General features: G+C 59.4%; 1 protein-coding gene across 4 annotated transcripts in view; it reads left to right on the top strand.

The window, feature by feature from the left end:
- The first annotated feature begins 6,306 nt into the window (after positions 1–6,306).
- The window catches only part of PTK2B (protein tyrosine kinase 2 beta), a 28,224-nt gene continuing 16,667 nt past the window's right edge, over positions 6,307–17,863 (top strand). For all 4 annotated transcript variants that reach the window (XM_075048869.1, XM_075048868.1, XM_075048867.1 and 1 more), the window contains exon 1: positions 6,307–6,428. The gene's annotated coding sequence lies outside the window, so the exon portion shown is untranslated. The remainder of the gene's footprint in view (positions 6,429–17,863) is intronic.

The following is a 17,863-nucleotide window of genomic DNA, read 5'->3' as shown; positions in this document are numbered from 1 at the left end:
AGCATCCTTAAAGCGCCCCCGAGATAATGAGCAGGGGGCAGTGACTTCCAGGGCTATAAGGGTGTCAGGGACAGTGCTGGCAAGGGGGACAGACATTGGGGCTGCTCTGTGCCTCATCCTGACCCTAGGCAGGGCTAGCATGTCCCCAGCTGATCCATCCCAGGTCCCTGCTTCATCCTTGTTTCTGAATGTCCCTCCAACGACCCTTTTGGGAATGTGCCCAAGGCTCCAGTGCTGCAGCCCCAACTCTTGCTTCCCTTCACCTGATCCTTCTAGGGGACTTCTGCTGGACATCTGCTGGAAAAGTGGCCCAGAAAGCTTCAAGCAGTCTAGTAGACTCTTGGTGTGCATTAAGGATAACTTCCTAACCCAGGGGATAGAAAGGCCAACCAGAGGAGACGTGTTACTGGACCTGTGGCTCACCAACACAGAGGAACTTATTGGAGAGGTCAAGATCAGTGGCAGCCTGCGCTGCAGTGATCAAGCCCTGGTGGAATTCACGATCTGGAAGGATATAGGTCAGGCAAAAAGTATAGTCAAAACCCAAAACCTGAGGAAAGTGAACTTTTGGTCTTTTAAGGAACTGGTGGATGGGACCCCCTGGGAAACTGCCCTCAGGGATAAAGAAGCAGAAGAGAGCTGGCAGCTCTTTAAAGACATTTTTCTTAGAGCACAAGAATGACTGATTGCCATGTGCAAGGAATCGGGCAACAAGGCAGGAGACCAGCATGGCTGGGTAGGGGTCTCCTGGTCAAAAGATACATAGGCAGTGGAAACAGGGACATGCATCGTAGTAAGTATGTGGGGATACTGCCCAGGGATGGGATCAGGAAGGCTAAGGCACAGCTGGACCAAAATTTGGCAAGGGATGTGAAGAATAATAAGAAGGGCTTCTATAGGTATGTTAGTCAGAAAATGAAGACAAAAGAAATGGTACCCCCCCGATAAATGAGACAGGGGATCTGGTGACAACTGACCTGGAGCAGGCTGAGGTCCTCAACAACCTTTTTGTCTCAGTTTTCAATGGCAATTGCTCTTCCCACATCTCTCAGTTCCCTGAATCTCAAGGTAGGGAGTAGAGGAATAAAGTCCCACCCATCATAGGAGAAGATCAGGTCTGAGACCATCTGAGGAACCTGAACATACACAAGTCCATGAGACCTGGACCCCCAGGGTGCTGAGGGAACTGGCAGATGTAGTTGCTAAGCCACTCTCCATGGTCTTTGAAAAGTCCTGGCAGTCAGGTGAAGTCCCCAGTGACTGGAAAGCATCACACCCATTTTTTAAAAGGGTAAAAAGGAGGACCCTGGGAACAACCAACCAGTCAGCCTCAACTGTGTGCCTGGTCAGATCATGGAAGAGATCCTCCTGGAAAACATGTCAGGGCATATGGAAGACAGGGAGTTGATTAGAGACAGCCAACATGGCTTCACCAAGGGCAAATTGTGCCTGACTAATCTGGTGGCCTTTTGCAATGGAGTGACTGCGTTGGTGGATAAGGGAAGAGCAACTGCTGTCATTTCTCTTGATTTCTGCAAGGCTTTTGACATGGTCCCACACAACAGCCTTGTTTCTAAATTGGAGTGATATGGGTTTGATGTATGGACTATTTAGTGGATAAGGAATTGGCTGGACAGCTGCATCCGAAGAGTTGTGGTCAATGGCTCTATGTCCAAAGGGAGATCAGGGACAAGTGGTGTCCCTTCTGGGTCCGTATTGGGACTTGAGGATACTGAGGGACATGTGCACTTGCAGTCCAGAAAGCCAATTGTATCCAGGGCTTCATCAAAAGAAGTGTGGCCAGCAGGTCAAGGGAGGTGATGCTCCTCCTTGACTCCACTCTCATAAGACCCCACCTGGAGTCCTGCATCCAGCTCTGGGGTCCCCAGCACAAGAAAGACATGGACGTGTTAGAGCAGGTCTAGAGGAGGCTACGAAAATGGTCAAGAGAGCTGGAACACCTCTGCTATGGAGAAAAGCTGAGAGAGTTGGGGTTGTTTAGCCTGGAGAAGAGAGGCTCTGGGGAACCTTGCTGTGATCTTTATATATTTCAATATGTAAAGGGGGCTTAAAAGAAGGATGGAGAAAGACTTTACCAGGGCCTGTAGTGACAGGACAAGGGGGAACGGTTTTAAGCTGGAAGAGGGTAGGTTTAGATTGGCAATAATGAAGAAGTTCTCACCACGAGGGTGGTGACACATGGCAACAGGTTGCCCAGTGAAGCTGTGGATGCCCCATCCCTGGAAGCATTTGCCCGGGAAGTCCCTTGCCCAGCCCAGCCCAGCCATCCCCCTCCTCATGTCTTGGTTCAGCCACGATGGGTCACTCAGCCCAGCAGAGCCGAGATCCTTCCAGGGGCTTGGAGCAACCCCAAAGCCCTTCCCCGACACCCCCCTTTGGAGGATGCCTTTCGGTTCTGCCTGGCTTCTGTCCCACCCACCTAGGAAGGAGAGAGGACACGCAGCCAGCAGAGCCGCTTGTAGCAGACTCCAGCAGGGAGGTTCAATCCCCTGGAAAGGCAACGTCACTCTTATCTTCAAGAAGGGCAAGGAGCAGGACCTGGGGAACCACAGGTCGATCAGGCCTGTAACTCCTCCATGTGGGGCTTGGGGGACATCCTGGCAGCCCTGGCAGCAGCCCCCCACTCCCAGCCTCCTCTCCTGTCTCCATGGTGACCGCAAATACAAATACCATGGCAACCCCATGGCAACAGCACAGGCAATGCCACCAGTTCCCACAGCCCGGAGGTGGGCGGATGCCCGGGTGTGCTGAAGCCGGAGTTCTCTTCCTCTGTGCTTCATGGCCACCACCCTTCCAACCCTGCAGTGGTGACCACCAGTAGCTCTGGGTAGAGGAGAAGGGGTCATCCTGCTGCCCCAAGGTGGCCGGATTTGGTCATCTCAGACTCATCCATCACTGTCATCCCAGGGCTGGGGGAGCAGGTCCCCCACCCCAGCACAGTCCTGCCTCTCCGGGTGCTTCATCAGCTGCTTCATGTCCAACCTGGTCCCCAGGGAGCCCCTTTCAGAGGGCACTTATTTTCCCTGGGACAGGAGCCAGGCAGAACCGAAAGGCATCCTCCAACGAGGGGTGTCAGGGAAGGGCTTTGGGGTTCCTCCAAGCCCCTGGCAGGATCTCAGCTCTGCTGGGCTGAATGAACCCATCGTAGCTGGACCAAGGCACCAGGAGGGGGATGGCTAGGCTGGGCGAGGGAGGACAGCCTGGGGTCTGTGGGCATGTGTGGAGTTGGGGTCAATGAGCAGGGATATGTCAGTAGATAATTTGTGGCTTCTAGGATAGCCCAACTGGCCCTCCCCACTGCCTGCTTGGCCCCCTCGGAGTTGTCATGGGTGGAGGAGCTCCAGGACCCAGCAAGCTGAGCAGTCTTCTCACCAAGGACCTTCAGATGGCAAAAGAAGAGCACATCAGCCCCATATTGGGTGCTTTCCTGCTAACCCTCAGGGCCTGATCCCCCATCCCCTTCCAACCCTGATGGCCTGACCCTACTTTCTGCTCCCGAGGGCTGAGGAGAGATGGGGTGCTGGTGGGGAGCACCCCCACTGGGGACCCCCAGTGCTCACACAGGCCGTGATGATCCCATCAGGGTGCACCTCATTGCCAGCACTTGTCCCGGCTCCTACTGAGAGCTCCCAAAAAACACCGGAACATCACAAATCTTGCTCCAGCATCTCGCCCGTGGCTTGGCACCCTGCGCTGCCACGGCTGGTGTCTCCTCATTGATGCCGGTGGCAGACACCCACCTGCCCTTACTCCTGCTGTTTTCGGGGTTTTGGGGCCTGAGCTACTGGGGAAAAGGATTTTTTCACCCCCTAAAAGTGAAAACAAGATTGATTATCAAAATAAATAATAAAATAACTGCTTTGCTGGAACTTGCGATAGGTTGTGGGGGACAGCTCAGGTTGGCCGGCCTCAAGATGGCAGCAATGACATGCAGCATCCCTCTACCCGCTTCGAGTGAGTGGGGACCGCTCCATCCAACCCTCCTGGCTCCAAGGACACCCCTAGCCGCCTCTCCCGGCATCGTCTCCCCGCTTCTTCTGCACGACTCCAGCGCTACACAACTTCTGCTCCTTCTCGGTGCCCCTAAACATCTGCTGGTGGCTCTGGAGCTCCAACTGGCGTCCTCCTCCATCACCCCGACCCTCCGGCCCTGGCCCTGCTCCCTGGCAAAAGTAAGTTGGTGCCTTTCTCCCTCGAGCACCCCAGCTCTGGGATGCTCCAAGCCGTTTCCGAAGCACTGCTCCCTAGTGATGGGAGAGGTGCTATTAATAAATCCCGTCAGATTTTATCGCTTTTCTCTGTGCCAATGAAGAGGGTGGTTTGGGGAAGAGGGGAGGCGGGGGGAAACCTATTTCTCTTGAGCGTTTCGTAGCTACGAGCTCACCCTCGGTGCAGGAGCATGGGATGGCTCAGCAGGCTGTTCAGCCAGCTTTCCTGTAAGTCACGGGGCTGAATCCACTGGGGGCTCGGGAAGGGGGCTGTTGGGTTAATTTTTGGCAGGGATTAGCAGGGGGGAAAGGGTTGCCCTGCTCCCTGGGGGCTGTGCTGGCCAGGGCATGGGAGCAGCATGCCAGGGTCTTTCCCAAACTTGTGTGGAGCCCAGGCACCTCCCTGGGAGTACGTGGGCGAGATGGGACCGGGACGAGGGGATGGAGAGAGAAAGGGGTGTGGAGGAAAGGAGTGTGCAGGGCTGATGCACATCCCTGGCTCCATGGAGCCGCGGCAGCGAGCAGAGGGGTCTCTCTCCCCCCACCCTGGCTGCCCCTGCTGCCCAGCGTGTGTCCCCCTGCTCCTTGCCGGGAGGTGCCGGCCCACCTGAGGTGTGTGGAGGTAGCTCCAACCCTTTGACGGTATTTAGGCGTTTAAATAGCTTGGCTGGCTTTGGGCAGGAGAGTGGGCGCAGGCTGTCAGCGCTGCTCTCCGTGCGTGGGAGAGCTGCCGCGGGAGCTCCGGGCACTGCTGGCGGCTGGGCTGGGTATAGGGTGACGGTGGTTGACCCACGTCCATCCAAATCTCTTGTGGTCCCCGAGCAGGTCTTGCTCATGCCCAGAAGCTTTTTGGTCTCTGTGCCTCTTTCCCTGCATGTCTCAGGGTGCAAGAAGGTCCTGCTGTCCCTCCGTGCCCAGCTGCCGGAGCGTGCTGTGGGGATGCTCCGACTGTCTTCCAGAGGCTGTAGCAGGAAGGGGCCGTGTCCAGGTTGTGCCTGGTGTAGCACCAGTTGCTCCTAGGCATCACACATTGCGGGGGGGCGTAATCTGGGGGCAGCAGGGGAGGAAAGGGAGCTGAGCAGAGGAGGAAGGGATGGGAAGGAGTCGGGGTGAGACCTGTCTCTGAACACCACCTCCAAGGCAGGGGATGCCCACGCAGGGAGGGACCCCCCCATGCCAGTGATGGGGCTGAGTGATGGGATACAGCCATTGATGGGGTGACACGGCAGGGACCTGCCAAGCAGTGGGTGGGAGGGATCCACGGGGGGGCTGCAGCTCCCCAGGACCCTGCATGCTCCTGCCCGGGGTTTGGGCAACTGCCCAGCCAGTTTTGCCTTGCTGTTTCCCCATTCCTATTCAGCAGGAATGCCACCCCCAACACCCCCAGGATCACAGCTGCCCCACTGCGTGCCATGGGGCAGGGGGCATGGGGTGCACCCCATTTCTTCCCTCCTCCTTCAGCTCTTCCTTGGTCCCTTGGTGTCCCCAGCGCCGCCCAAACCATTTTGGCAGAGCCCTGGGGTCGGGGTCAGGTCTTCTGGGGGCCTGGGTGGCCGGCCTCGATGTCCGTCCATGGAGGGGGTCCTCAGAGGAGCGTTAAAGCAGGCGTTAAAGGGGGGGCCTGGTGCACCCCAGAAGTAGGGAGGTGTCAGCCGCGGGGGTGTGGCGGTGCCGGGCGGCCGTCCCGTGACCACGAACGTCGGCCCCGGCAGCTCTCGCACCGTCCTCCTTCCTGCCTTGGGCTCTTCCGCGGTGCTGGGGCGTCCCCCAGACTCGTGGTTTTGGGGGGGGGGGAACCCCTGCAGCGGGGGCTCACCGTGGGCAGCGTGCCAGCTCTTCCAAGGTACGAGCGGAACCAAGCCTTGAACGCCGGCTGCCTCGGGCTCCCTGCCCAAATTCCCGACGGATCCCAAAACCTGCCCCAACCCGCCCGCAGGACTGAGGTGGGGAAGGCTGGGTGGGCAGGTGAGGGGTCCTGGGCCTTCCTCGCCTCTCGCCTCCTCTTCCTCCCCGGCGTCGGCAGCTCCGGTGAGCCCTTTCCGGAAGCGGGCGGTTGGGGAGGAGCGGTTTCGCCACCGGTACCGACTCACCCACTGGGCCAACCCTCCCCGCCGGCGACGCCATCGACCGTCCCTGCCGCCGCCGCCGCCGGGGCGAGGAGCCGGGGGAACGAAGGCGGCTCCTGTGCCCTCCGCCAAGGTGAGAGCCTCTGCCAGCTCTCGGCGGGAGCGGGGGGGACACGACACGCTTGGGTGCCAGGAGGGGACGGGGGGGAGAGCCGAGGGAGGACAGGCAATGGGAGCCTGGGTAGGCGCAGGAGAGGGGCACCCCTGACCCCGTGGTGGGGGTCCCCCAACACGGCCGGCCATCCACGGTGGACGGGCAGGGTTTCCTTAGCCCTCCCCGCAGTGGTGCTGGGGTGCTGGGGAGTTTTGGGGGCGTACGAGGGTAGGGTGCAACGCTCCCCCCCCGACGCTCCCCACCCTGCAGCCAGAGTTCGGGAGGTTCCCGGGCTCTGCTATCTCCTGCCGGCGACAATGTTTGCCCAACGGCGGGGCGGTTCCTGCCGGAAAACATGCCTGCCTGCTTGCCTGCACTCACCGGCACGGCACGGCGCCCGTTGAGGACACGGGGGAGGAAAGCTGGAGATGGGAGCGTTGCAGTCCAGGGGGGCTGATGCAACAGCCCCGTGTGCTTCCCGCTGCGGTTCGATGCAGCTGGGGATGCGTGATCCCAACGGAGGATTCCCCTGGGACACGCTGCTCCTCCTAACCCAGCCCTGGTCAGGTAAATCTGCCCCACATCCCACGGCTGGAAAAGGCGGCCCCACTGCCGGGTCCCGTGGGACAGGGACATCCAGGGGGATGTCTGACCGCTTGGCCAGGGATCGGGAAGGACTTGGGGGTCTTGGAGGTGGCACATGGGGCTGGGACTGTCCCAGGGAGGTGGCGGGGAGCTGGTGACATGCAGCAGCCAGGGAAGGCTGGGTGCACGTCCCATGCTGGCAGTGGGACCATGCTGGACGAGGCACCGGCATCAAGGCAGGGAGGTGGGGAGAGGTCAGCGCCGGTGGCTGGGCCTGATGTGTTGTGGGGGCTTCATGGGCAAGGTGATGCTGCAAGGGTCCTCCACCCCTGCCTTGGCCCAAAACTGTGCCCAGCACAGGGCTATTTCCAGGACGAGGTGGCCATCAGGGCCCCGAGGTCTGTCAGGGAGGGGACAGCCAGCTGCAGTGTCCCACTGCATCCATCTCGTACCCCTCCTTGCTGCCTTCGTGCTGGAGGAAGCCTTGGGGAAGGGGCAACAGCAGGGCTTGCTGGTGCACAGGAACACCCCAGGAATGGTCCCATTCTCACCGGTCGCTCCCGCAGGCGGAATCGCCTCTGAGTGCTCCGCTGGCATCAGCCGCATGGCAAAGGCAGGGAGGATGCTGCAAGTTCACCTCTGCGTGGCTGTGGGTGGAAGATCCTCATAGCAGGAGCCAAAACCTGGTGTCCGTGAGCTTCCCGGCACCTGGCAGGGAAGGGCAGCATTGGGATACAGATCATCCTTTGGGTTCAGGTCTGCAGCCCTGATTTATAGCTCCCAACCTTGCCTGCAAGGGCATAGGTGAGGGTCGGAGCGAGAAGAGCTGCGAGGGAGCAAGCTGCATGTGTCTGGAGAGCCACGGGCGTTAGAGAGCCGGGGACAGGGGCTGCCCGCTCCATGGTGTCTGCAGAGGGCGGGCAGGGATGCACACACAGTGTGTAGTGGCGTGTGTGCATGGGAAACACAGCCTCACCTTTGCCAGCAATGCTTTGCACATGCTAGTGAGACACACACACGTGTGTGCAAGGGCACACACAGGTCTGGCATGCAGGGGCACAAGTGCCACTGTCACCAAGCTCTGCGTTTCCATGCCTTTGCGCTCAGCTATTATTAATATTCAGCATAAAGGCTCTTCCAGGTGCTGGGGGCTGGGAAAGCAGTGTCTGAATCATGTTGCTTTTTCCCTGGCAGAGTTATTACTCATGAGGGGTAGACGGAGCTGAGAACCTTTCATGCAAAGCCTTGCTCGTGTTTCAAATTGCAGTGGTGGCAGACCCTATGTGATACGCACGTCTCCTCCAGCGAGGCATCCTGGCATGCAGGAGGGGTAAAACCCAGGATGCCCGGCACAAAAATCCCAGGGAGATCTTTCCCCGGGGAACCACGAGCATAAAATTAGGTTTTTCCTTTGGAAAATCCTCCTGAGGGGTGGCAATCCCTCTGGCTTGGCTGTGTTTTCCCCTGGGATGAGGCTGGCCGGCTGGCCCGCAGCTCCCGTGGGGCAGGGAGAGACAGTGCTGGTGGCCACGGTGGCATCGCAGTGAGGTCACCCAGCTCTGTTTGGGGAAGTGGCATCAAAAAGGGAACAGGAACATGACGTGTTGGAGATGCGGCTCCCGTCAGCCCCTGGGGAAACCTCGCAGGACTCAGTTGGGCTTTTTGTTTTGGGGCGGTTTGCTATGTTTCATGTTAAAAAATGGCTAAAAAAATAGTTTCAGCAGAAGTCTGGTTCCCACAGGGGAAAGCCCAGCAGCCACGTCCTGGGAGGGGGGAGGCTTCTCCCTGGCTGTAACTACCAGTAAGGCAAGTTAGCTGGTGCACTGGGCTGAACTGGGATGGCCCCGCTGTGCAGAAAGGTGCCGTGCAGGGAAGGAAGTGCTGCAGATTCTGGGGCAGGCAGCGTCGCTGTGAGCGGCCACTCCGTACACCCCAGAGACCACAGCTCGTCTGAGCAAAGAGCCACTTGAAGGCACAAGCAGGGCTCCCTCTGGGAAAAAAGCCTGGACTTTTTTAGGGTGTGAGTTATTTCATCCCGGGGAGAACTTGAAAACAGTGGCCTAGAAGTGTCCGCTTTGCTCGTGAGGCTGAAAAGTTGCACAGTGATGCCTGCCCCGGGGAGGTGATTTCCGTGGAGGTTTTCAGCATCTTGGCGCCGTTAATTGATGCAGGAGAGCTCTGCTGTCCCCTGCCCTCGTCCCTGCCTGGCAGGGAGTCCTGGTCCCTGCCCCGCCTGACTCCCAGCTCTGCCCACCCAGCCTCAGCCCAATGCAACTACTTGTGCAGATTTGATAGACTTCCATCTCAGCAGGAGCGGTGCCACGGGCAACCTGACCTTAGTCTCGTGTCCTAGGCTGGCTTTAGCAAGTATCGCCTGGGGTGCTCTGCCTCTGAGCCTTGTGCAAGCCGCTGCACACCCTGCACACCTTGCCGTATTGCACGCCCGACCGTGCTGCACGCTGTGCCGTGTTGCACGCTGTGCCATGCCGCACACCCCTCTGCCCCTGCATGAAGGAAACCATCTCTTCCCTTCCCAGGGCCCCCGAGCTGGAGGTTTTTTCCTTCCCTCGTCCCGGCCGGGTGCTGCTGTTGCAGGGTTAGAGCAGGGCAAGGCTGGGTGCCAGGCGGGGGGGGGGTCAGGCTGCAGGGCTGGGGGGCTGCCTGGGGCTCCCCTCCCTGCTCTGAGCTACAGCAGGGCAGAGGAGGAAGAAGAGGAGGGGGAGGAAGGGGGATTGCCTTCACCTCCCTCTGCCACTACAGCCAGAGGCAAAATACCTGCCTGTGTTGCCAGGATCTGGCCTGTCCCCGTGGGGCCCAGCAAACGGGGAATTTCCACCTGGCAGAAACCGGGGCATTTTACTGCCTGGTTTTATCTCCAAAGGTTGAAGCACGGAGGGATTTCAGATGGGGAAATCCCCCCCACATCTCCAAACCCCTCCCCTTGCAGAGACAGCATGGGATGTTCAACCGGCTCTGCTCCATAGGTGAGAGCATCGCTGCCCCGGCCCTCTGCAGAGACGGAGTGACTTGAAATGAAGCTGCCTTTCCCCCTGCTAGGACCAGCCCCAAATCAAAAGAAAACCTTGAGGTCAAAAAACTAGGGACCTCTCACTGAAAAAAGTTTAGAAATCACCTGGTTTGGGGGAGTCCAAGGGGATTAAATGTCATGTTTTGGCCTGAGCTTGTGCGTCTGCAGCTCAGGCCAGGTGGGCAGAAAGCTGAAGGCACCTTGGAGGGTCATTTGGCTTATTTCATTTTTTAAAATGGTATTTTAAATGTTTATCATTCCGAGAAAAAGGCTGGAAATTTTGCAAAGATTAAAAAACTTTTGGTTTGGTGGCGAGCCAGTCTTGCGTAAGCCCGCACAGCAGCATGATAGCGTGTGGCAGAAATGATTGACGAGCAAGAAAATAAAATACTCAATTAAATGACAGCAATTATTTTCTCCCAAACTCAGCTGAATTCCCCATGGAAATGCAAACTTTCCACATTTTGCAAACCCAGCCGAATGTGCTGGGACTGTGCAGCTCTAACGCAGCCCAACCGGAGAGGTGGCTGTAAAGCCGTGCTGCAGCCATCGAGGACAGTATAGATAATATAATGGGTGGCATGGGACCTGCTAACGAACCTACTAAGCATAGTGAGAGAGCTCAGTGGTGGAGCCCAGCAGTTTGGAAAGGGAAATGAGTTTCAAAGCAGAACTCAGGGGTGACTTCCGAGCTGATGCTTGGTGGTTTTTGCTGGGGGAGGTCATCACTGTGTGGTGTGACCGTGGCCGAGGGCTTTTCCAGGCTGCAGAGAAGCGGCTGGAACTTGAAATTCCCGGCTGGCGCAGGGGAAGGGCTTGGAGGAGCTGCAGCTTGGCACCTTCTGGGAAATTTCTGCCAAAAAAGCTACAACCTATCCAGGAGTTTTGGAGGAGATGAGTTTTCTTCAGAAAGCTGAGATGAATATAATAAGTGGAATTGTTGTAAGCACCCAGAAATGGGTGCCCTGCCTGCGGTAGGGACCCTGATGGGTACCTTGGTGTGGTGATGCCAGCCGCATCCCATGGCCGATGCCTGGTGCCAGCTCCCTCCCAGCCTCGCGTGTAAAGGGGGGGGTTCTACCCCAGACCCTCTATTTTCCTTTCCCTCCTCCTTCCCAAAAGGAAGCAGGAGCAGCATCTCCCGTGATTCCCACGGGTTGCCTGGCGACCGGGATGCTTAGCGACCAGGACCTGCCGGCACACTTCCCGCCGTGCCAAAAATGATGCTGCAAGCCTTCGCCCACTCCGCTTCCTTCTCCGGCAGAAAGGTTACCGGGAAATACGCCCACCCTGTTCCTAGGAAGCTGTTTGCCCTCCCCGAGGGGAGGCTTTGAGTGCCGCTCAGGGGTTATTTTTAGCCTGATGGCGTTTCGTGAGCTTGGGTGGTTTGGTTTGGTGGGGAGGGTTGAGCCCTGCCAGCCCACTCCAGCCCCTTGGCTTGGGGATGCTGTCTCAGCCCCGTCCTGTATATTCCCAGAGCAAGAAGCATCTCCAGCATCTCCCCTACAACTGCCCTCAAGGGTTTTCAGAGCCCCCCAGGCCTGATTTTGGGAGCTCTTCCAGGCTATTGGCACATTTGACCCTTTTTGTTACACCACAGTCACATTGTTCTTGGCTGGAGCACTGTTGCACCCATTTTTGGTTGTGGACGTACAAGAAAAAAAACACGCACGAAGTGATAATTACATTATTAATTGTAAGAATGAGTGAGAGCCCCAGTGATACAGGATTGTAGCACCTCTGTGGGGCTGTGGGACCTCAGTCCCTTGGTAGGATGGGCTGGAAACCACATCTCAGAGCCTGCCTGTGATCCTTTTTGTGTCTGGCAGCTGCAGGCAGGGGAGTATAAAAACTTAGCTTTGCTGGCTGTGGTGTGAGTTGTTTCTCTCCTGGCATAAATGATGAGGGATTTAGGGTGAACCCTTCTTCCTACAAAGCTTGGGGCTGCTCAAGGGGCATTTTTTCCCCCTGCAGCCATGGGATTGCTCCTAGTTGGGGCAGCGCAAAGAAGCCGATGACTCTGGCACGGCCAAGGGGCAATGCTCAGGCAGTTCTGTCAGGAAGACTTTTATTGGAGCGGAGACCAGACGGGATCCTTGTAACAAACCTTGTGTCTGAAACCTGGGCAGTCTGCCCTGGGTGGAGGATGCTGTGGCCCCCCTGCAGCCATGGGGCCTATGAAATGCTTGGGGGGCGGTTGCAGGACCCCCCTGCCTGGGGAGGAGGTGGCTGGGAGCAGTTAGCAGCAGCTCAGGGGGGACATTTTGTCTTCAGGATCAGGCATCGCATTGGCCATGGCCAAAAGAAGTGGGGCTGGGGGTCCCCAAGCCCCCCTCCCCAGTGCACTCTTGTGGGGAGCCTTGCACCGACATCCCAGCACCTTGGGTACCGGCATGCCGGCAGCCTGCCGTCTCATCCCCGAGCAGCTGCCGGCAGAGCCGCCATCCCCATCTCCCGGCGAGCCGTTCCTCCCCAGATGGTCCTGCCTCGTCCCAGCGCCGGCTCCAGATAAACAGCGCTGCTCTGCGCCGGGAACACGGAGATCTTTCCCCCGTGCCTGAGTCACCCCCTCCAGCTGAGCTGCCGCGCGTGGGCTTTGACGGCAGCTCTCCGGGTGTTATTTCTAATTCCCCGGGAGCACGTCTCCGATACCGGCCGTCTCACCGGCTGTTGGGGTGCAGGTCGCAGTCGCAGCTTCGGGATGGGAGATGGGATGCGGGGGGAGCGATGGGATGCAGGGGGAGATGGGATGCGGGTCCATGCCCAGCCTTGCACCCAAAACCAACCACGCTGGTGTTTTCCCAGTCTGAAAAAGCGGTGTGCATGTCTGCAGGGGGGGGATAACCCCCTCCTCAGGAGACAGGACGAGGGGTCCTAGGCTGCTGTTGTAGTAAGATGGATGTCAGATGGGCAGAAATGCGATGGGACCCAAGGAGGTCTGCGGGATGCTTGTCATCTGCTGGGGGTGGTTTTGGCTGTCATGGGGAGCTGCTGCACCAGGGACGGAGGGGGTCAGCAGGGTGGGCATTTTTTGGGGTCCCTTAGCAGAGGGGAGAGCGCTTCTGTACCTGTTGCAACCCCCCTCCGGAGCAGCCTGTTCTTGCTGGCCGGAGCCTGTGTCATTTCCTTCGCTTTGCGAAATGCAGGCTTCCTCTGAGGGGACATCACGTGAGGAAACATCGGTCCCCAGCCTGCCCCAGTGCTGCCTGCCCTGGGGAGGGGGGGGAGGAATGGGGACAGTGGGACCATCCCGGTCCCCCCCAGCCAGCTCCCACCGCTGGACCAGGCTCCCTGCTGCCATCCCACCTCGCATCTCACCTCCCAGAGCCGTCGCATCCCGCTGCCAAGCCGGCAGCTTCGTGCATGTGCCGGGGATGCACTGAGGCCAGCCGGTGTGAAATCCCACAGGGATGAACCCTCGCTGGTGGGAAAGGGGAGAGATGCCCTGGGTGGGCAGAACCGGGGGAAGAGGAGATGCAGGGCAGGAATGGGATGTGCAAGAAGGCTGGACAGCCGGCATTACACCCCATGGCAGAGGCTTGGATCTGGCTGAAACTCGGCTCCCAGCCATCGTGGAGGTCCCAGCAGCACCCTGAGGCATGTTTTTGCATTGCCAGCCCTCAATACCTATCCAGGATCTGCGGTGGAGAGGCAAAAACCTGCTCCCCATGTTCTCTGGGGGACAGGGCTGAAGTGATGGATGGGAGCTGGGCAAGGCAGATTTGGGGTAGATATGGGGAACGAGAGATAAGGCTGGGAGTGCAGCAGGGTGGTCAGACCACTGCAAGTGATGGCTTGGAGAGCACCCATCCCCACTCCCAGTTATACAGTGGAAACTCACTGGTTTCAGTGCTGAAGCAGGGCTGGAGTGTGATGCTGTAGGTGCCAAACAGGGTGAGAGCCTGTCTGTTCCCCCGGGAACTGGAGCAATAAAGTAATGAGTCATTTAAATACCTGCATAGATAGGGGAAGGGCCGGGGGCTGGGGAGGGGGGGGGGCAGAGCAGGCAGCCCTGCCTGCTGGGGCCCTGCCTGCACTGTCCCCTGCCATTGAGGAATGCTGCTCCCCGGGGTGACTCAGGCTGGGCTGAGGTCCCTGGCTTGCTCCCGGGGCTGTGTTTTCCTTGGATGGAGCCGGGATCCAACTTGGCAGCAGCCGAGAGAAGAGGCAGGATGGTTCGGGGTGGGATGCGCTGGGTCCCGGCATGAGGGATGCTGGAGCCCGTGGGCTGGTCTGGCAGCTGGAGATCCTCCTGGGTGACTGGGGTAAGTCGCAGGTCACCGTTGTCCCCGTCCCCTGCTTCCTGCAGGGTCTTCGGGTCAGATTCCGCCCCCCCCGGCGCAGGCACTTCGGGGTTGTCATCGCTCAGCGGGACCCAAACTTTGAGGTTTGCAGAGGAGAGCGATACGAGCTGCCTTCTCTGCCTGCTGCCTGCATCCACCTCCCTGTGCTGAGATCACCCAAACTGGTCTTCCGGGCAGGAGCGAGCTGTGCCTCAGTTTCCCCATCTGTACAACAGGCTGGAGCAACCGCTTGCAGCACATGTGTGAGCGTGCCTGTGCGTGGGCCCTGCCTGCCTGAGTGCTGTGCAAATACGTCTGTGCACGCTTGTCAACCGCAGCAGGAAATGTGGGCTCTGTCAGCGCCGGCTCGGCGTGGGGACGGAGGGGACAGCCGCCTCTCCGTAAGTCCTACTTGCCTCCTGCACCCCCTTCTCTGGGTGCCTGGGGTGCCCCAGGGTGCAACGGTGGGACCGAGACCCTCGCCCCCTCGAGGAGGTGGGCGGAAGGCTGAGCAGGGGCAAACTCATCGCGCTGAGTTGGGGAAGGGGCTCCGTGGGGTTTCAGCGTGTCGCTGTGGCCGTGGCCGTCAGCCCAGGTGCGTCTGGGGTTCGGGGTAGGGCTGGAGGAAGTGGCACCCCCCGGCACCAAACTTTTCTGAGAACGTGGGAGCGAGCGGAAAAACTTCCTGGTCCAGGGCTGTGCCGGGGTGCGGGACGGGAGGTGGCTTTGAGCCGTCGTGGGGACCTTTTGGGGTGTCACCCACAGGAGAAGGCAACGGGGGCTGCCGGGGGGGGGGGCGACACACAGAGCCTGCAGCAAGGGGATGTTGGTGACGGTGGCAGCAGTGCGAGCTCTCGGTTTCATTTCGTGGGCTCTGCCGTCCCCGTCTGCCTGGCTGGAGCTGCATCACACGTACGACACGGCTGTCCCCACTGGGGACAGAACCGGGCTCCAGTGGGACACGTCCCCACGGTGGGATATGTCCTCGCGCCAGAGAGGAGGCGAGCGGGCAGGGGGTGGAGGTCCGGGGGGCTCGGGCCGTGGCCAGGGCCCCTTCTCCATCCCTGAAGCCGAGAGGCAGAGTATGGCCAGGTCCGTATGGGGTACACGTCCCCTCCAGCCAAATGGCCCCGGGGATGTGCCCCCCCAGGCGCTGCACAGCTGCGACGCAGGCAGGGAGCAGGCACTGCCTTCGCTGCGCTTCCCGGCTTTATTTTGGATGGGCATCTCGACCCGTGCAGGGGCTGGGAGTTTGCGGGGTGCTTGGCTGGAGAACTGGAGCCGTCCCTTGTGTCTGTGCTGGGCTTGAGGGGACATCGAAACACGGGATGTGCCCTTGTTCGTGCTGGCTGCCTCTAGCCCTGGCCACCTCCGGCCACGACGGTCGGAGGTGCTGCTCAGGGGCAGCGGGATGCCGTCTGCGGGATGCTCTCTGCTTCGTTCATCAGGGTAGGGACACGGAGGGGACATCCAGCCCCGGTCCTGGGCCCATGGGCTCAGTGAGAGTGTGAGGGGACGTGTTGTGGGAATGGGGCTGGAGGAAGAAAGCAGAAAACGAAGATAAAGTGGGGAAAAAGAAGACGAGCCGAAGCGAAACATTTTGGGTCCATGTGCCCTGAGAAATACCAGCATGCTTCCTAAGTCAGCCATTGCCCGTCTCAACCAAGGGCCGAACTCCCTCTCCCCTGGGGCTGACTCGGGCCATCGTCCCCACCGCGATACCCCCCTGGGAGGGTCCCTCTGAAACCCAGAGAGCGCAGGGTTTGGTTTTTAGCTATTTAGCAAAAGAAATCTTTATTTTCTCTATTTCTGGGAGGAGAAGCTTTTTGGGTACCAGCTTCCTCTGCAGAGCAGCGAGAGCTGTAGCAAAGCCTGAAGCGAAGCATTTCCGTGCCTGCTGCCGAGCTGGGATGGGGGCTTGCTGGTTTTGCTTGACCCTCTCCCTGATTAAGACTGGTTGAGCAGGAAACCCTCATCCAGCACAGCATGGTGCTGGGCGGCAGCAGCGTGGATGCGGTTTGGTGTCGCTCAGGCATGTAGCATCCATGGTATCGCTTGCAGGGATGGCCCCGGCTTCCCTGGCATGGCCGGAGACGGGACAGGGGAAGCGGGGATGCCCTGGTTGTCCGCGCTGCAGCCAGCCCTTGCAGCCCGTATGAGAAGGGGATCTGGCTAAAAGGCCTGCATGGAGCCAGCCATAGGGGTGTTCTGCAAAGGATGTGGGTTGCTGCAAGGTCCTCCTTGTGCAGCCTGTGAAACTGCTGTGCAGGACAGAAAAAAAATCAAAACTCAGTGTGAAAAATGCATGTGAGCTCACGAGTGTGTGACCGCCGGCGTGGCTGGGCTCGCTGCCGGCCCGTGCAAGAGGCGAGAGTGCCCAGCTCAGCGCTGCTGCCTCGCTCAGGTCCGAGGTTAGCATCCCAGCATCCCAGCATCCCATCGCTGTCGTAGCAATGCTCCATCGCAGCCACGGGGATGCGGACCCTCTTTCCCTGTTCCCTTGGAGAAACCTGGAAAACAAAGTCTGGGCCGTCCACGCGTTGCACCGCTGCCAGCAAAACCCTTGGTACAGACCTGAAAGTGTCAGGCTACGCCGCGCGTATTTTTAGGCCAGTGACTCAGGAGAGTTGCTTTAAAAAGACGAAGCTTGCGGGAGGCAGCACGCAGCGTCCCGCTAGCTCGCAAGCTTGCACGGGGCTGTAATTACAGCGAAGCCGCCTCTAAGCGCTGTGCAAATGATGTTGCAAATCCCAGCGAGGAAGGAGAAGCGGGGGAACGGGAGAAGAAAACGTCAGCAGCCAGCCTTGGGAAGGGGTCCTGCCGGCAGCTCCTTGCTGCATGTTTTTTCTTGCCGTGTCCCCCATCGGTGCTTGGTTTTGCAGAGGCTGGCGATGGGAAGATGGCTGCAGCCCGGACCTGCAGTTCAGGTTTGTGGCGTGGGACGGAGCTTCCCTCCCGAGCCCTGCAAGGGTGACAGCAGCCCGTCCTCGCTGCTCCCCCCCCGGGTCGGTGCTGCCGGGGCTGCGTGCGAGCGCTCCCCATCCGCTCCAGCGCCGAGGCAGCCCGGCCGCGAGGTTTGGGCGCATCGCCCCCGGGTGAGACGAGGGATGCTCTGACACTGTTTGCCGCCGTATTAGAGTCCGTCTCGGCCGTCCGACCCCGTGGGGATCGTGGGGAGAGCGGGACCCTCAGCCCCACGCAGGGGGATGTATAGGATGTCCTGCAGCCAGTCCCACTGACCCCATCCCCTCCCTGCAGCATCTTCCAGGTCTGCTCCTCAGCCTGCCTGCCTTCGTGGGGCAGAACTGGGGAGACCCTCCAGGCACCCCAGCCCTTTCCCAGCCCCTCTGCCCCTCCAGCCCTGCCAGGAGCCCCCCCACCCGGAGCCACACCAGGACCTTTCCGTGTTGCAGACCGAGAGTGATGCATGAGAGCTTCAACGCTTCAGTTTGCAGTTAATCAGGCCCAAGATCAGCTGGGGCTGCAGCTCAGAAGCACCCTAACAGGGGAACTTCCAC

This window comes from Buteo buteo, chromosome 17, assembly GCF_964188355.1.
Source record: "Buteo buteo chromosome 17, bButBut1.hap1.1, whole genome shotgun sequence".
NCBI classification, from domain to species: domain Eukaryota; kingdom Metazoa; phylum Chordata; class Aves; order Accipitriformes; family Accipitridae; genus Buteo; species Buteo buteo.
Note: the sequence above shows the minus strand (reverse complement) of the source record. Positions and strands in the feature narration are given on the sequence as shown.